Consider the following 15,043-nt stretch of genomic DNA (forward strand, 5'->3'; position numbering starts at 1 on the left):
AACTGGCCTAGCATCTGAAATAACTGTGCTGTGATACTTAAGAGAAATCAGATGATAGGTTTGAATCAGCTTTTGGCAAAACCACAATTAATATTAATAGCACTAGTGATAATAATGATTCTTGCATAAATATAAAAAATAGCGTTGCTCGCATCTAAAAAAATGAAGTACATGTTCCTGTTTACTGTTTTTCACTTGCGAACAAAAAGTGCTATTTGTATTTGCAAAAGGTTTAAATTTCAATGTTTAGACAGTAGTCCGTTTTAATGACCAATTTTCAATTTTGAAGATCAACAGTAAAAATTTGGTGGCCCAAACCAGACAAAGTCGGAATATGAGGTGCAATATACACACCAACTGAACTGATAAGAATGAAACTACCAACAGCTTCGATGATATCAAATGTTGGACATCAGTCAAAAAAAAATTCAATTATTTCCCAGTTGTGTGAGTAGTATGTGTAACACAAAATGTGAATATTTATTGGTTTCAGATAAAATGTATAACTATAATTTGACAATTATTGTCAGCAAATATATTGGAAGTCAACATGATTGTCCACAAAAAGCTGAAAGTTGTGATCAAAAGCAGAAAAACACCGGTCATTTGTTCAATGATCCATGATAAATTCGCACCTTGGAAGGAACAAATTTATATAGTGTCAGGGAGTTAGGTAGTCAAATTTGTTGTTTATTCTGTTTGTGTGGAGTGACCTGACATCATCCTAAATTGCTCATGTTCTTAATCATGTTTATGAGTTGCACTGCGCTACCCTCCATACTGTGATGATTTACTTAATCAACCAATGGCCTGTCAACTGTCTGTATGTTTATATAAAACACAATGATTGGACTAAGACAGATACTACTGTATGTTCACATTCACAAATTTAGGTCGGACCTGGGCAAGGTTACAATAATCCTCTGTGGGGAAAAAATTTGGTTCACCTTCACATTTTACAGGACCAGCCTAGTTTTGCCAAAAAGAATTAATCTAACTACTAAATGACACTTGAACTGCAGAGACATCTCCAGTATTGGTTTCATGAACTTTACGAGACAGAATTGGACTTGCAGATTGTACAGAAATGCATGTAACCAGTGCACAGTGTTTCTGATGTCTTTGTTAACTACATGTAATGCCTTTCTTTCAAGTAATGTTAATCAGATGATGTGGTCCCACTTGTGGAGCAAAACCTGGTGGGAAGATATTGTGTTGAGAACATGAATGATAAAGACTGGAGCGAAAACTTTTAGGTTCAGTTGGGCATCATCTTGGTCCAGACATGACCCAAATTTTGTGGCAGTACTGGATTCCCCTATTGCCCAGCCAAAACTAGACCGATTCTGGCCTGACCTAGAGTGTCCATATTGACAAAATTGAGTTGACTCAAAACCTGGGCTGGCCCAGGGCTGACATAAACTACTCAATGTAAAAATGACATGTACTGGAGTCTGTATTCACAGTAGAGTGCATCTTGCCACATGGCATTCTTGTGGATACAAATCTCTTATCAGTGTTTGGGTATCCCTCAACGAAATATTAGCTAGAGTTGATCCACTATATTATACCGTACATGTATCATAAATAACCTCAGATTTGTTTTCTTGGTCAACTTTCACTACAAACTGATACCAAATATGACTACATTGTTTTCACAGTTTACAAAACTGTCTTAAAAGATATCTGGGGTTGGTATAGGTTATTTAATTTTATTTATTTAATTATTTAATTTAATCTTTATTAGATTAAAGATTAGCTCCAAAAATACAAAATTACGGCCATGTTTCCTCCCCCCCCAAGTTTGAAGAAATAAGTTGGCTTAGTTTGTGTGTTGGGACTTATATACCAAATTGCAAAGCTATGAGACAAGCAGTTTTTTAGAAGATTTTTTAACTAAAATTTGCAAAAATTGCCTCCAAAACACAAATTGACTATTTTTCCTGAAGCTATGTGAAATTATCAAAGTATATCCTAAGTCATCTGTATACCAAATATCAAAGCTATCTGCGATAGATGAGAATATATGAATTTATTGTTCAGTGAATCCAGTGAATCTGAGTTGTGTGTTGGGTTGGTTTCCTTCAGTTGACTAATAAGATAAAACAATTTTGTTTCTCTACACATGACATTGACAAGAGACACTTCATCTCATGAAGAGTAAATTTCATTATTTCAAGTACTAAAATGACATATTTCTACATCAAGCAGTTTGTTGATAAAATGTTATCTTGACAGGTCCACTGATACAACTGTTAATGTTATGTTGCAACTTGACCTTTTTCAAAATTATTGACCTGTCTTTAAAAACAGTTGTCTTTTCTTCCAGTAGCATGTCATATTGACCAGTATTTGGCTTGTCAACACACATGTACAAGCATTGCCATTTTTTGTTCAATGAATTTTAGTTCAGACTTAACTTTAGCAGAAAACAATTTTAATGCATGTTGTGTAGTGTCCGTACCCCACCACACAAACTAGTTAAATACAACTATTAATCAGTGAGTAGGGTTAATATTTGAAATTTTATAGCTTGATGATTTTAATGTTTTATCAAAAAACTTAAAAGTTTTCAATTGTTTCTTATTGTTGATGCAAAATTTATATTTGAGTGTAATGTTCTCTGAATAACATTAAACCATGAACCATAAATATAGTTTAATAATATCTTCAATTAATTACACTGTGGTGAAAAGTTTACAGGATAAGGCAAAATGGAAAGAAAACCATGTTTCTTCATCAATTAATCAGCTATTATTTCTACACTAAATGTAAATGATCAGCTTCAGTACAGGTTTGCTTTGGGCTGGTGTTGTAGTGTCCATACCCCTTGTACATACTTTATGAAATATTTTGATGAGTCTTTCCAACATGGACTAACATATGAAAGAATGCTATGTATCACAGCTATGCATGCTGCCAATTATCATTTTAAGTTTTGGGATTCACTGTGGAAGATTATTAAGCAATAATTGAAATGTGTTCGTTGTTCTTTCAAAAATAAAGTGTTTCCTTTGTTTTGGTATGAAGGACAACATTGTATACATCCGGTGGAATTCAAAGATTCTCTACAAAAGTCATGTTATGATGTAAGGCTAACTGTATTGATTTGCATTTGGTAAACGTATTGTATATTCTCCCCTAAATTTTGCAATGGTGCAAAATCTTTTCTTAATTTTCTAAATTGTGTAGTGTCTGTACCCCACGTAAGGGTACGATAAAGAAGGCCTGTTTATTATGGAACTAGGACAGTTTGTGCGAAACCATTTCTGCACTATATATGTGGCATACCCGGTATTTACCTAAGTCCTGGTAAGGTTTTCACATAAAACAATGAGGTTGAAATTTGGCCATTTTTGACCCCTACTTTGTACACTCAATTGTGAAAATGCCGTCAAGCAAATAAAGACTTTTGCCTTTATCGCTACAACGCACACTCTTCTTGACGTCCTACCATGTATGGATAGACTCAACATGGTTTTTCAGCGTGATGACGTAAATCTATCTCAGATTAAGCCCATGGTCAGCGCAACAATTGCTTCCTTGGAAAATCTTCTAAATGAGGATATGTCTGGCCACAATGAACGCCGGTTTATGGCTGAGTTTCGTCAAAATAATCGACATTTCAGGGGTCATCACTTGTCATTTGCTGGGGAGACAAATGTCACAGCATACTGCACTGTCCGCCGATCATTCATTAGCCACCTAATCGACAGTTTACATGACCGTTTTCCGGATGACCCTCTCAGTATTCTGAACTGTCTATAGACACTGTTTAAAATCCAAACAACTATCCAAATGACGCAGCAGCATTACGTGACCATGGAATCGCAGCAATTGAACAACTCGCCAACTTTTATGGACAGCCAAAAACAGTTGGAGATGAAAACTTTCTGCCGATGTTAGATGGCAACGAGTTGTTACAGTCATTTCCAATGGTTAAAGAAATGATAGTCGGTATCGGTGGAGTACGCACCCTGGCTGATGCCTGCCGGATCATCATTTGCGAATACGGAAATATTTTCCCAGCCTTCAAGACCCTGGCTTCGATCGCGACTGTTGTTCCTGTTTCGAGCGTGCCGTGTGAACGTGGTTTCAGCGCCCAGAACAGACTAAAGACATCAAAGCGAAGCCGACTGTCAGAAAATCATGTTAACACGCTCATGACAATCTCTCTCGAAGGACCGGATGTGCGTGACTTCAACATTGACCGCGCGGTAGAGATCTTCAACAGAACAAAACGCCGAAAGCGATGTCTAATTCGTACAGAAGAGTAATTCAGACAGACAGAGACAGAGAGGAGTACAGATTTTGACTTTTGAACAATTAATCATCGCTATGGCATTTTGATAGTTCTACAGTAAACTACATGAATTTTGATTGGCATTGCGCAAGTTCTTAAAGTAAACATTTGACAAAGTTATTGTTCATCTTTCGGTGTTTCAAAATTCATCATTTTTAGAGATATAATTTTGAGATGAGCATAGTATAAATAGAATGTCGACAAAGATTGCTGCAAAATTACAAAATTGAGGACAAGGTCTTTGAAGTAAGCGTTTTTTTAAATGTTAGATATACTTACACAAAAATCTTTGTGCCATGCTTTCTTCAACATCACGTTTCTTTACGATCAGTGATGTCACCTTTATTTTCAAAAGTTGTTTAATTTCATTGTTGCAATTTGTAAAGTATATATACCGATAACAGTTATCACCTAAACGACTCGACTGCGTTCATTTCTTCCCGGGGATAGTGTTTATATTATAAATAGTCTGTTTAATATAGGTGGGGGTGTCAAAGGTCAACCAACTGTTGTTACATTGTGAACACAAAGGAATCAAATTGACGCGTTTATGAGAGCATTTGACGCATTTTTTTTCATGGACACGTCAAAAATATGCATATAAAAAAATCCTAGCGCGACCTCTGCAACAGAGTTTGTATTTCTGTCCGGACAAAAATTGAAATTTTCGTTGTAAAATCACATGTTATTTAGTTGTAGGGCACGTAATGTTTCCGAATAATATGCGATTCTCTGTTATTTGACAGGCTATTCAACATGAGCCAGTGATCATTTCAATCAAAACTAACGGAAAAATCGCCAGGAGATACAGCTAATGGAACTTTAAAGTAAACAAGACTTACTTAAAGGGATAGTAGCTGTAACTTTTGAGAATATTTTCACTATTTTTGTTGCATACTGCGAACTATTCACATGAATAAGCATAGTGGATCATGAAGAATCACCTACTAATTGACCTCAGTACGTAACGTGTATCAATTCCTCGTGATAAAGAATGTTGACGAAGTGAATTTCTTGATGGAGAGAAATTCAACGATGTTGACACATGGAATGCAACGTAATCGACTTTGTATGCATGTGCAAGAGAAGTACCGCACAGTTCAACTCTGGTTTAACATGGCCTCCACAGCGCGCAGCACAAGCGACCAGTACAGTGGGTTGACCGAACAATGTATCTGTCATTCACATTGACAGCTGGAAATATAACCGACAGTTTTGGCAATATCCGATCCTTATCATGTCTAAACAAGGAAGCATATTCACATGTCCACCACTGTGTGGCTATGCGATGTAAAATGTTTATGTTAGCCTTCACAGTCATGACCCTTGAACATTACGAAAATCACTGAAAATTTACAAACGTGAGAGACCAAATTGAGTTGCGGGTAACCTGGTAAAATTTGGTCACTTATGTAGATAAATTCTTCGCATGACTTATAGTTTGCAGTTATGTTGTCTTTTTTCATTTGCGAAATAATCATATTTCTGTAACAATGCACGTACACTTGTGTTGTATGTTGTCGTATTCAGTGGTGATGCTCGCGACGGAAGTAAATTTTTATAAGAATCCCCCATAAAAACAAACAAACAATAAACATGCATTTAAAAATAGACTGAAATAGGCAATACTGACGATGCAAATGTTTAAAGTACGAAAGCGCCTTTCAGAGTGATTAGCCAAAGTGCAAACACTCTTTCAGGAAAATAAGCAGATAAAACAACCCATACACATCTCGGACGTCGACGGCTGTGGGCTACACTGAACGATCATTGATGGTGTGACCCGGGCCCCGCGCCCGAGGTCACGAACTGTCACTGCTCACTATACTTGTTGTGGTCGCTGTCGAAGAAACAACGTGGCATGTTAAAATTTATTGGTTTGATATTTAGGAAACGTAACCAGAGTTAGCAAATGTAATGACTCAACTACAAGTACCACCAAAATTTTGCTCAAAAGATACTGCTGAAATCACTGATGTGTTCAAAACGTCACGTCAAAACAAAGGCCCAGCCGCGAGCGCGTCTTACCACAAGATATTCCCACTTGTCGCTCAACTTGTCAAGTGAAAACATCAACCCGCCAAACTCAAAAGATCGTGGCGCGAAATAGCGAAGTTCACCACCAAAGCAATTCCAATTTTGACCTCAAAATTTCAAGATCAACCAATTTCTCAGACGTTATTCAGACATTGTGGTCCTGTCGACTGGCGCGGCCGGCAACCATTCTGTCGTTCATCTTTGGAAAAATTGTAAAATTGTGCGACGATGAACAGCTAGGATTTACCCGAACAGAATATCGACACGCCGCGGGAGAAATAACTTTACTTTATTGCCAATTCCAAATATAAGTATAAGTATACAAGGTATACGAAGTATAAATAATAACTAGAAGCATGGCCAAATAACCAGAAGCATGGCTCGAAAACATTGACTAGGACTTTGTGAAATATTCAAGAACTGGAAGTCAAAGAACCGGATTGTGTTTGGGTGTTGTTCAGAATTCGAAAAAAATCACATATTCATCACAATATATTCTCATCGGTGAATTTTTCATAGGCTACTGGTGTTAGTTTTTTAAAAGTCCATTCCCAAACTGACCATCGGCTTCTCACACCTTGTGCGACGGCACTGGTTGAGACATCTTCTGCACTATCGCCATATTCGTCATCGCCATGTAATTAGTCCCCACGGACACCGTCCGGGGGGACTTATAGGTTTGGTCATGTCCGTGCGTGCGTGCGTGCGTCCGTCCGTGCGTCCGTCCGTGCGTCCGTCCGTTCACGCAGATATCTCAGAGATGCCTGGAGCGATTTCATTCAAACTTGGTACAAGGATTACTTCATATGTCATACAGATGCACATCGATTTGTTTCGTGATACGATCCAATATGGCTGCCAGGCGGCCATTTTATTACGATTTTTTCATGTACAGAGCAACAACTCAGGCATGTTTCAACTGATTTTATTCAAAGTTGATACAAGGACATTGACCAATGTCATAGATATGCACTTCAATTTCTTTGGTGATACGATCCAATATGGCCGCCGTGTGGCCATTTTGTTACGATTTTTTCATGTACAGAGCCATAACTCAGGCATATCTCAACCGATTTTATTCAAAGTTGGTACAAGGACATTGACCAATGTTATAGCTATGCACATCAATTTGTTTTATGATACGATCCAATATGGCCGCTGTGCGGCCATTTTGTTACGATTTTTTCATGTACAGAGCCATAACTCAGGCATATCTCAACCGATTTTATTCAAACTTGGTACAAGGACATTGACCTATGTCATACACATGCACATTGATTTGTTTTGTAATACGATCCGATATGGCCGCCGTGTGGCCATTTTATTGCGTTTTTTCATTTCCAGAACCATAACTCAGACATGTTTCAAGCGATTTATTCAAAGTTGGTAAAAGGAGATTGACCAATGTCATACATATGCACGTTAATTTGTTTTGTGATACGATTGGTCATACATATGCACGTTAATTTGTTTTGTGATACGATTCAATATAGCTGCTGTGCGGCCATTTTGTTATGATTTTTTCATGTCCTGAACTCAGACATGTATCAAGCGAATTTATTCAAAAGTATTTTTATCACAGTATTTTTATCACAGACCTAATGAAGAGGACTCTATCCTCTCTGAGGACCTGTAATCAAAGTACCCATTAACAAGTGGGGACTGTGTCATCAACGATGACTTGTTCATCTTTTTTCTTTGAGAGATATCTAATGCTTCACACGATACAAAGCGTTGCCATACATTTCGTAATCCATGATCGATGAAACGTAGCTGTGGGTCCATAGCTGTGTGTTTTCGGACAGGATTTCTGACTTTTACACGCTGGTTTTGACTTTTATGTTATGAACCCCGCTGTGGTGGCGGGGTTAAAAACGTAAAAGTCAAAACCAGCACGTAAAAGTCAGTTATCCCGTCCGCAAACACCACAGCTATGGACCCACAGCTAGCTGAAACGGAACTTTTCTCCACCTCTCTGAGTGTCGAGAAAATCGCCAGTAACTTTATCCCCACCACGCAGTACGATTTCCATGCACGACAATCAAATCCTGTAACTCGGGCAAGATTGCCTTCCCACTCCTAAATGATCTCCGTTTGAGCCATTAGGGTGTCACAGGACGAAGGTAAACCAGAGACTTGTTCAAGTCGGTGTATTTTCAAAAAATAAAATGATTTGCAAAAGTTCCTCGTGTAAAATTTGGCAGCCTAGGTCAGATTTTCGAAGCGATCGAACGTGTTTTTATTTAGTCTGTTGTGCCGGGTGAAAGTCCCCTGCATAGTGTTCACCCCACTCAAATCCTACTCACACGTTTCACATGAAAACAAAACACAAATCATCGCATTCCAAGCGTTCACCCAACTCACACGTTCACAAATCACACACTTGAACCATGTCTAGTAAACCAGTAAGTAAATGCAGAGAATCAGACGTGCTGGCGGCAGGGTCTTTGTTTTTACGTTTTGAATGCATAGTGATTTCAGCAGTAATTCATACGGATCATGTAGGTCAACGTCAAACGTACCTACACAACTGGTGTCCGCGGGCCCGAGTGTAAGCCGTTCCCAATCCCGTTAACTTGAAGTGTAGCATCGCATCGTCACCTTTGCATTGAACTAGTTGACTTGTTCGCCGATAAATGACAAATCAAACTGACTGAATTATGAATGCACTAGTTTTAAACTTCGGTAATGGAAGTTGGTGGAAAAATGCTGGACGTGTCGGGCTTTTTGACGCGGTGACAGTCGTTTCGGGCCCTCGCGCTGGCTCGGGCGATGCACCGACTGCCGATGCCGGGACGGCTAATGCATCGGGCCTAAATTACCTCTTTTTTACTCTGACCTAATGCATCACCACTTGAAACGTCTCATACTCAAGCAACAGAAAAAAAGAGTTTGAACAAATAGCATTCCAGATTCAAACGAACAGTGGACGTACATCACAATTAAAACAGATACACATGTGCGTAAGTTGGATATAAATATGCATTAATTACGACGCTCTCCGTCTCCATTGTTACAGTGATCACGTTTAAAATCCCGCTCTCGCGTGGCTAGTGATATCACCACTCCTTGTGCTCCATACCATGTGATCGCCTAACATTTTGTAAACACAAGCGCCGCGAACTTCGTTATTATTACCGTTCGTTATTCACGATCGGGTGTTAGTTTCGACTCATTTCCTTGTCAATCGACAATTAGGAGGGATAGATATAATCTAGCTTGGTTTTTATCATCTGGTTGGGCGGAAAAAAATGGTCAAAAGTTACAGCTATTATCCCTTTAAATCAAGATTTACGTCATAAAAAACAGCATATCTGTCAGGTTATAAAGAATCTTAAGCTGGTTACCTTTATCAGTATTTTCATCCTATTAACCAAGCACATTTTAACTTTCAAATTAACATTGTAAGTAAGTTCTGTTGAATAAGTTGAGACTGTACATACTCAGAGAAAGCACACTGAAGAGACAAATGTTTGAAACTTAAGAAGTTCATGGTCATCAAAAGCATTATAAGGAATCATGTAACACTTTCATTGCACTGTTTACACAGATTGCATAATTGCTATAAATAGCACATGAGGAATCTTACAGCCCAGCTTTACCATAAAAACCCTATCACTTTGACCACTCTTTTAATTCACCACTCTAATTTTTTCCTCAAAAAGTAATTTTATTTTATCCTTACCAAGTCAACCATAAATGGAAATTAGAACTTTCTTTATCTCTATCTCTATCTCTATTGACTATTTCGAGCAATTTCTTTTAGATAACATACAGGGCACAATAAATGACAGTTCAGAATATGTCAAAGTTGGGATTCAGGAAAGTTGCCTTTACATGTTTTAATCCTCCAAGATGGTAAGCATTTCACTATGAACTGTCAAAAAAAGTTGAACTTTCTGATAATTCTACACTAAAATTATTTTGGCTTTGATGATTTCCTAATTAATTCAATTATTTAAAATCATATTAATTATTTTTTTCTGTGTGAATTGATAGGGTTTATACAGTACAAGAATTACATACAATGTAAGTCAAATTTTGACCAAAAATGACAAAAAAATTCCTTAAAAATACACATTTGCATATTTCATCACAATTTGAACAAATCTAAGTTGGGTTACCCCTAGGGACCTGTATACCAAATAACAAAGCTGTCTGACCAGCGATTATGAAGAAGATTTTTTACCCAAAACGCCTTTTTTGGCATTAATTTGCCTATTTTCAACAATATCAAAAAATTAAAACAAATATCAAATCAGAAAGTACTGCGGTTCTCAAGATATTTGAGTGGACGGACGCCTCACAGACAGACAGACAGACAGACAGACAGACAGACAGACATACATACATACATACATACATACATACATACATACATACATACATACATACATACATACATACATACATACATACATACATACATACATACATACATACATACATACATACATACATACATACATACATACATACATACATACATACATACATACATACATACATACATACATACATTCATACATACATACATACATACATACATACATACATACATACATACATACATACATACATACATACATACATACATACATACATACATACATACATACATACATACATACATACATACATACATCAAAATCCATTCAAATCAAAGTTGGAATATTTTTTTCACACAAAATCGTCATATTTACATCCACAGTTGTAAGAGTTTGTAACTAATAACCTGACCTTGTTGGATTAAGCAGCAAAGTTTACTGACTATACAGATGACACTTATCATGAATATACTCATATCGTCCTGCATCTTGAAAATGAAAGACTGGTTGTATACAAGATCTGTACACCATAACTTCTTTTAGATTAACTCATAGCGACTTCCATGCAACACTTTTTGTACAATGTGGTGTGTTAGCTGCCTTGCCAAGATAACCTGACCAATGTTTATTCACCAAGTTTTCACTTTTGTTGCTCAGTAGCATTTTAGTAACCCTGACTTCATTTGAACAAATACTAATTTACAGTTGAGCATGTACATGTATCTACAAGAAATACACAGGTAAAATGTGTAGCAATTCTCAATCTTTTGCAATTTAACCAGGGACTTTAAGAATATCATATTTGGCATTTAAAAAAAAATAAAACATGCAAAACATGGTACCCCAAAACTTTTAAATACAAGATATAGATAGCTCCATGCTAATTTTTTTGTAAAACAGTGTGTCAGCTGCACTGCAAACTTCTGTCTTCCAATTCGCTCATATTTACTTAAACAAATTTCATCAATATATTGATATATGGTAATCAAATGATCCTTAGAACTTAAAATCCAAATTTGATACCTGGTATCTGACTTGTGACTCTCGAAAACAAGACTTTTGACAAAAAGTGGTAAAAAATTAAAAAATACATATATACGAATTTCATGCTTCTCAATCAAACCATTGCATACATTGTTCCTCCTATTGGTATACGGACCAAATAATAAAGTAATCACTCTCTTATCAAAATAAATTACAGATTATGAAAAATCATGTTTTTTTTCTTATTCTTTCATCAAAGCCTACAAGATTCCATTGGATTATAGATAACATCTAAGCATTCCGAAGCTGGCCACATTTAATATGGAAATTATTCAGTTATGAGCTCCACAAACTTGGTCTACAGAAAGACTGGTCAACAGATGGACATACAGACAGACTGACATACACAGCTGGCTGTGATGACATTGGCTTCTTAGTGTGCTTTGGCCCATGGACAGTGATAAAGATATAACAAACAGCTGGATGTAATGATAAAATAGTTATATAAACATGGGCACTCAGGGTGAATATTATACATCAATTTGATTAGTTTCTTGTCCTCTTTCTACTCAGTGTGTGATAATGTCTAAGACAATCAACACGCAAGACTGTTATGTTGGCAAATACAGGCAAGCAGCTACCTTCTCTTGATTTTCATGAACAACAGAAATGCTTAACAACATGCAACCAATGTTTACATTTTGCTCATACACCAGATACACAGAGAGATTTCAACATACAACCATGAACTCAAAAACCCTACAGGGAAAAGCAAACATTGCTTTCTTCCAGTGCAACTGGTGCATCCACTTTTGGAATAACTTATAAAACCAATATGTCACAAGGGTGATGGCACTGAGATCAACTTAAGAATTTTAACTGTGGTGAACTTGACTATTCCTTTCAAATCTTGACCTGACTTGGAATCTTCAACTAAGATGCAGTGCATTAATGTAAAATGTGTGCACAAAGACATGGGAGTGGACCATTTGATATCCGGGGGTGGGGGGGGGGTCTGCAAGATTGATGAGGTAGCATTATTTTCTACCTGATCCACTGTACAGTATTTTTTTCCACTCTTCCACCTTTATTTTTAGTCAAGCCTTTAATGGCAGATTGGTTTTTCACCGACATTTGCTTGGAATCTTTTTTTTTCTGAAAATCTTCCAGATCCGCCCATCAGGATATCAAATGGTCCACCCTTTGATATCAAGAATGTTTATATAAAGAGATACAATGACAGGAAGTGTACGAGCTATTTACAAACCTGACACTCTCAAACATTGAAAAAAGTTTGGAATATTTGTTTGAAACCAAACCTGGCACACAGTCCATGTAGCCGACAATGAGATGCAAATGATATGCGGTTAAGGTCTCCTTGACTAACTTTCAGCTGGTTGCTCACTTTCTACTATCTTTATAGTATTTTTTACAGAGTCACAGACTTATTCTACCTGCAACTTAAAACTGATAGTGATTTTGTAGCTCATTCTTTACTATTTTTCATAGTATTTGGTAGCTGGTAACAGACACTTCGTGTTCGTGTCGGCTACATGGACGATCTGCCCCAAACCTGCTGCATCACCTTCAGCTGTGCTTTCTAATGATTCTTTGACCGCATTTTAACACCAAATACAGTTTACCATATGAAATGCTCACAAAATCACCACATTATGTATTCTTAGTTCTTGTAGGTATAAAATCGCCGAAAAATCAGAAAATCTTTTCACAAATACTTATTAATTTTGTTCATATCAACACAACCTGAAAAAGTTATGGAATCAATACTGTGGACTATTTCTGTAAGTTTTTTCCATCAAAAAATTAGGAAGCTTCATAAAAATAGGAAATTGAAGATGTTTCTCTGAAAATTTCAAACAAGCGACCTGGCAGCTGATAGAGCTGCTTTGTCTTATGTACAAATTAACTTTTTGCGACACGTGTTGATGAAGGAGGAAATCTTTGACAGCACACTTCAGGTCAGCCAGACCAAAATGGCAAATATAGCTGCAAAAATATGTAATTGAAGAAGATACTAGAAAGCATTTGCAAGCAAAAGCGAAGTTCCAGAGACCAGAGCAGCGGAAGAAACAAGAGAATGTGTGACAAAGATAGGTGCAGAATGAAAGAGTGCTTTGGATTTTAATTCAAGCAGGTACCTATAGTTGGGGCTGATAGCAGTAAACGCCATAATACAACTTAAAGCAAGGCAGTCCGGAGAATTACAGTACACAGATTACAAATGCCTACATGTACGGTAAAAACGCAACAGATACATACGGGGGCAACAACGCACGGAAATGTATATAAGACGACATTCTCACGAGCCAGAGCAATAATTTTCGCTACGCTGACCTACGCAAAAATCAATCGCTTGACGGGTAGCGCTGAGTTGTTGCCGTAAAGAGGCTCATGGTTTATGACGATGATCAGACGAGAGGAAACATCGGACCTAGGCCGTTGAAATTGAAAACCGAGGCCATATGCATTTTCATTTGATTAAAAGCATAGACTTAAACAATTTTCATTGCTATGTCGCTGTTTTCACAAGATACTGACCGTTTGATCTTGGAAAGTTGAGTTGCTTTTACGTGCAGCCAACACATGCCGGTGCGGTGACAGACAGTTCACTATGAATGCCTAGCTCGGCATGGCAGGGCTGTGTGTTACCGGCGTTAAACGGCCTCCCACCACAGCCCCGCAGACTGCTATAGGAAAAACCGCTGGTGGCTCCTCAGAAATACGGTGGGCAGTTTCTCCACCAAAACAGCCGATTTTGAGTCCAAATTTTGCATTGATCTTCGTTTTCGAGCACACCCACCTCGCCTAGGTACATGATGTGCCCAGCCACGCTTGTAAACTTACTGAAAGCCTACTTTTCTCTCTCTATGCGAGCGAAGCGATCGAATCCGCCGCCATTGTTAATGCCATTCAACCCATGAGCAGCCCATGAGCAGGCGAAACAGTATAGCGCCACGTACGGCGAGTATTTAGAGAAAAATAAAATAAAAAAGCAACAAAAAACAAAGAGAAAGAAAGCTAGAATTATTAGTAGCTGAACTCAATATGATAGTTGAGCAATGCAAAATAAAAAATAAATAAATAAACAAACAAGAAATGCCTGTAAAACCTGTCCAAGCTGAGCGATGACGTCATAAGCGTGTCGCAATACATTCTGGGTAATTAAGGTAAAATTTGTGTATAGCATGTTCTATGGTAGTAATACCGGAAATAGAGAAAGAAAGAAAGAAAGAAGGTAAGGCAGAAAGAAGGAAAGTGAGCAAAAACTAACAGTTCAAGAGCTGGTCTCTGGAACTAATAATTCGAACATACTAAATTAATATCATACATAGGAAAATTTCTACTCAATATCAAAGCTTTAAAAAAGATT

At 37.4% G+C, this 15,043-nt stretch overlaps 1 protein-coding gene across 2 annotated transcripts in view; it reads right to left on the bottom strand.

The window, feature by feature from the left end:
- LOC139142491 (low-density lipoprotein receptor-related protein 6-like) overlaps positions 1 to 15,043 on the bottom strand; it is a 216,571-nt gene that overhangs the window by 172,383 nt on the left and 29,145 nt on the right. Inside the window, exon 1 of one of the 2 annotated variants that reach the window (XM_070712445.1) lies at positions 3,977 to 4,088. The exons of the other annotated variant lie outside the window; for it this stretch is intronic. The gene's annotated coding sequence lies outside the window, so the exon portion shown is untranslated. Of the gene's footprint in view, positions 1 to 3,976; positions 4,089 to 15,043 lie in introns of those variants that run through there. 2 annotated transcript variants of the gene reach the window in all.

Source organism: Ptychodera flava, chromosome 1, assembly GCF_041260155.1.
Source record: "Ptychodera flava strain L36383 chromosome 1, AS_Pfla_20210202, whole genome shotgun sequence".
Lineage (NCBI taxonomy): Eukaryota > Metazoa > Hemichordata > Enteropneusta > Ptychoderidae > Ptychodera > Ptychodera flava.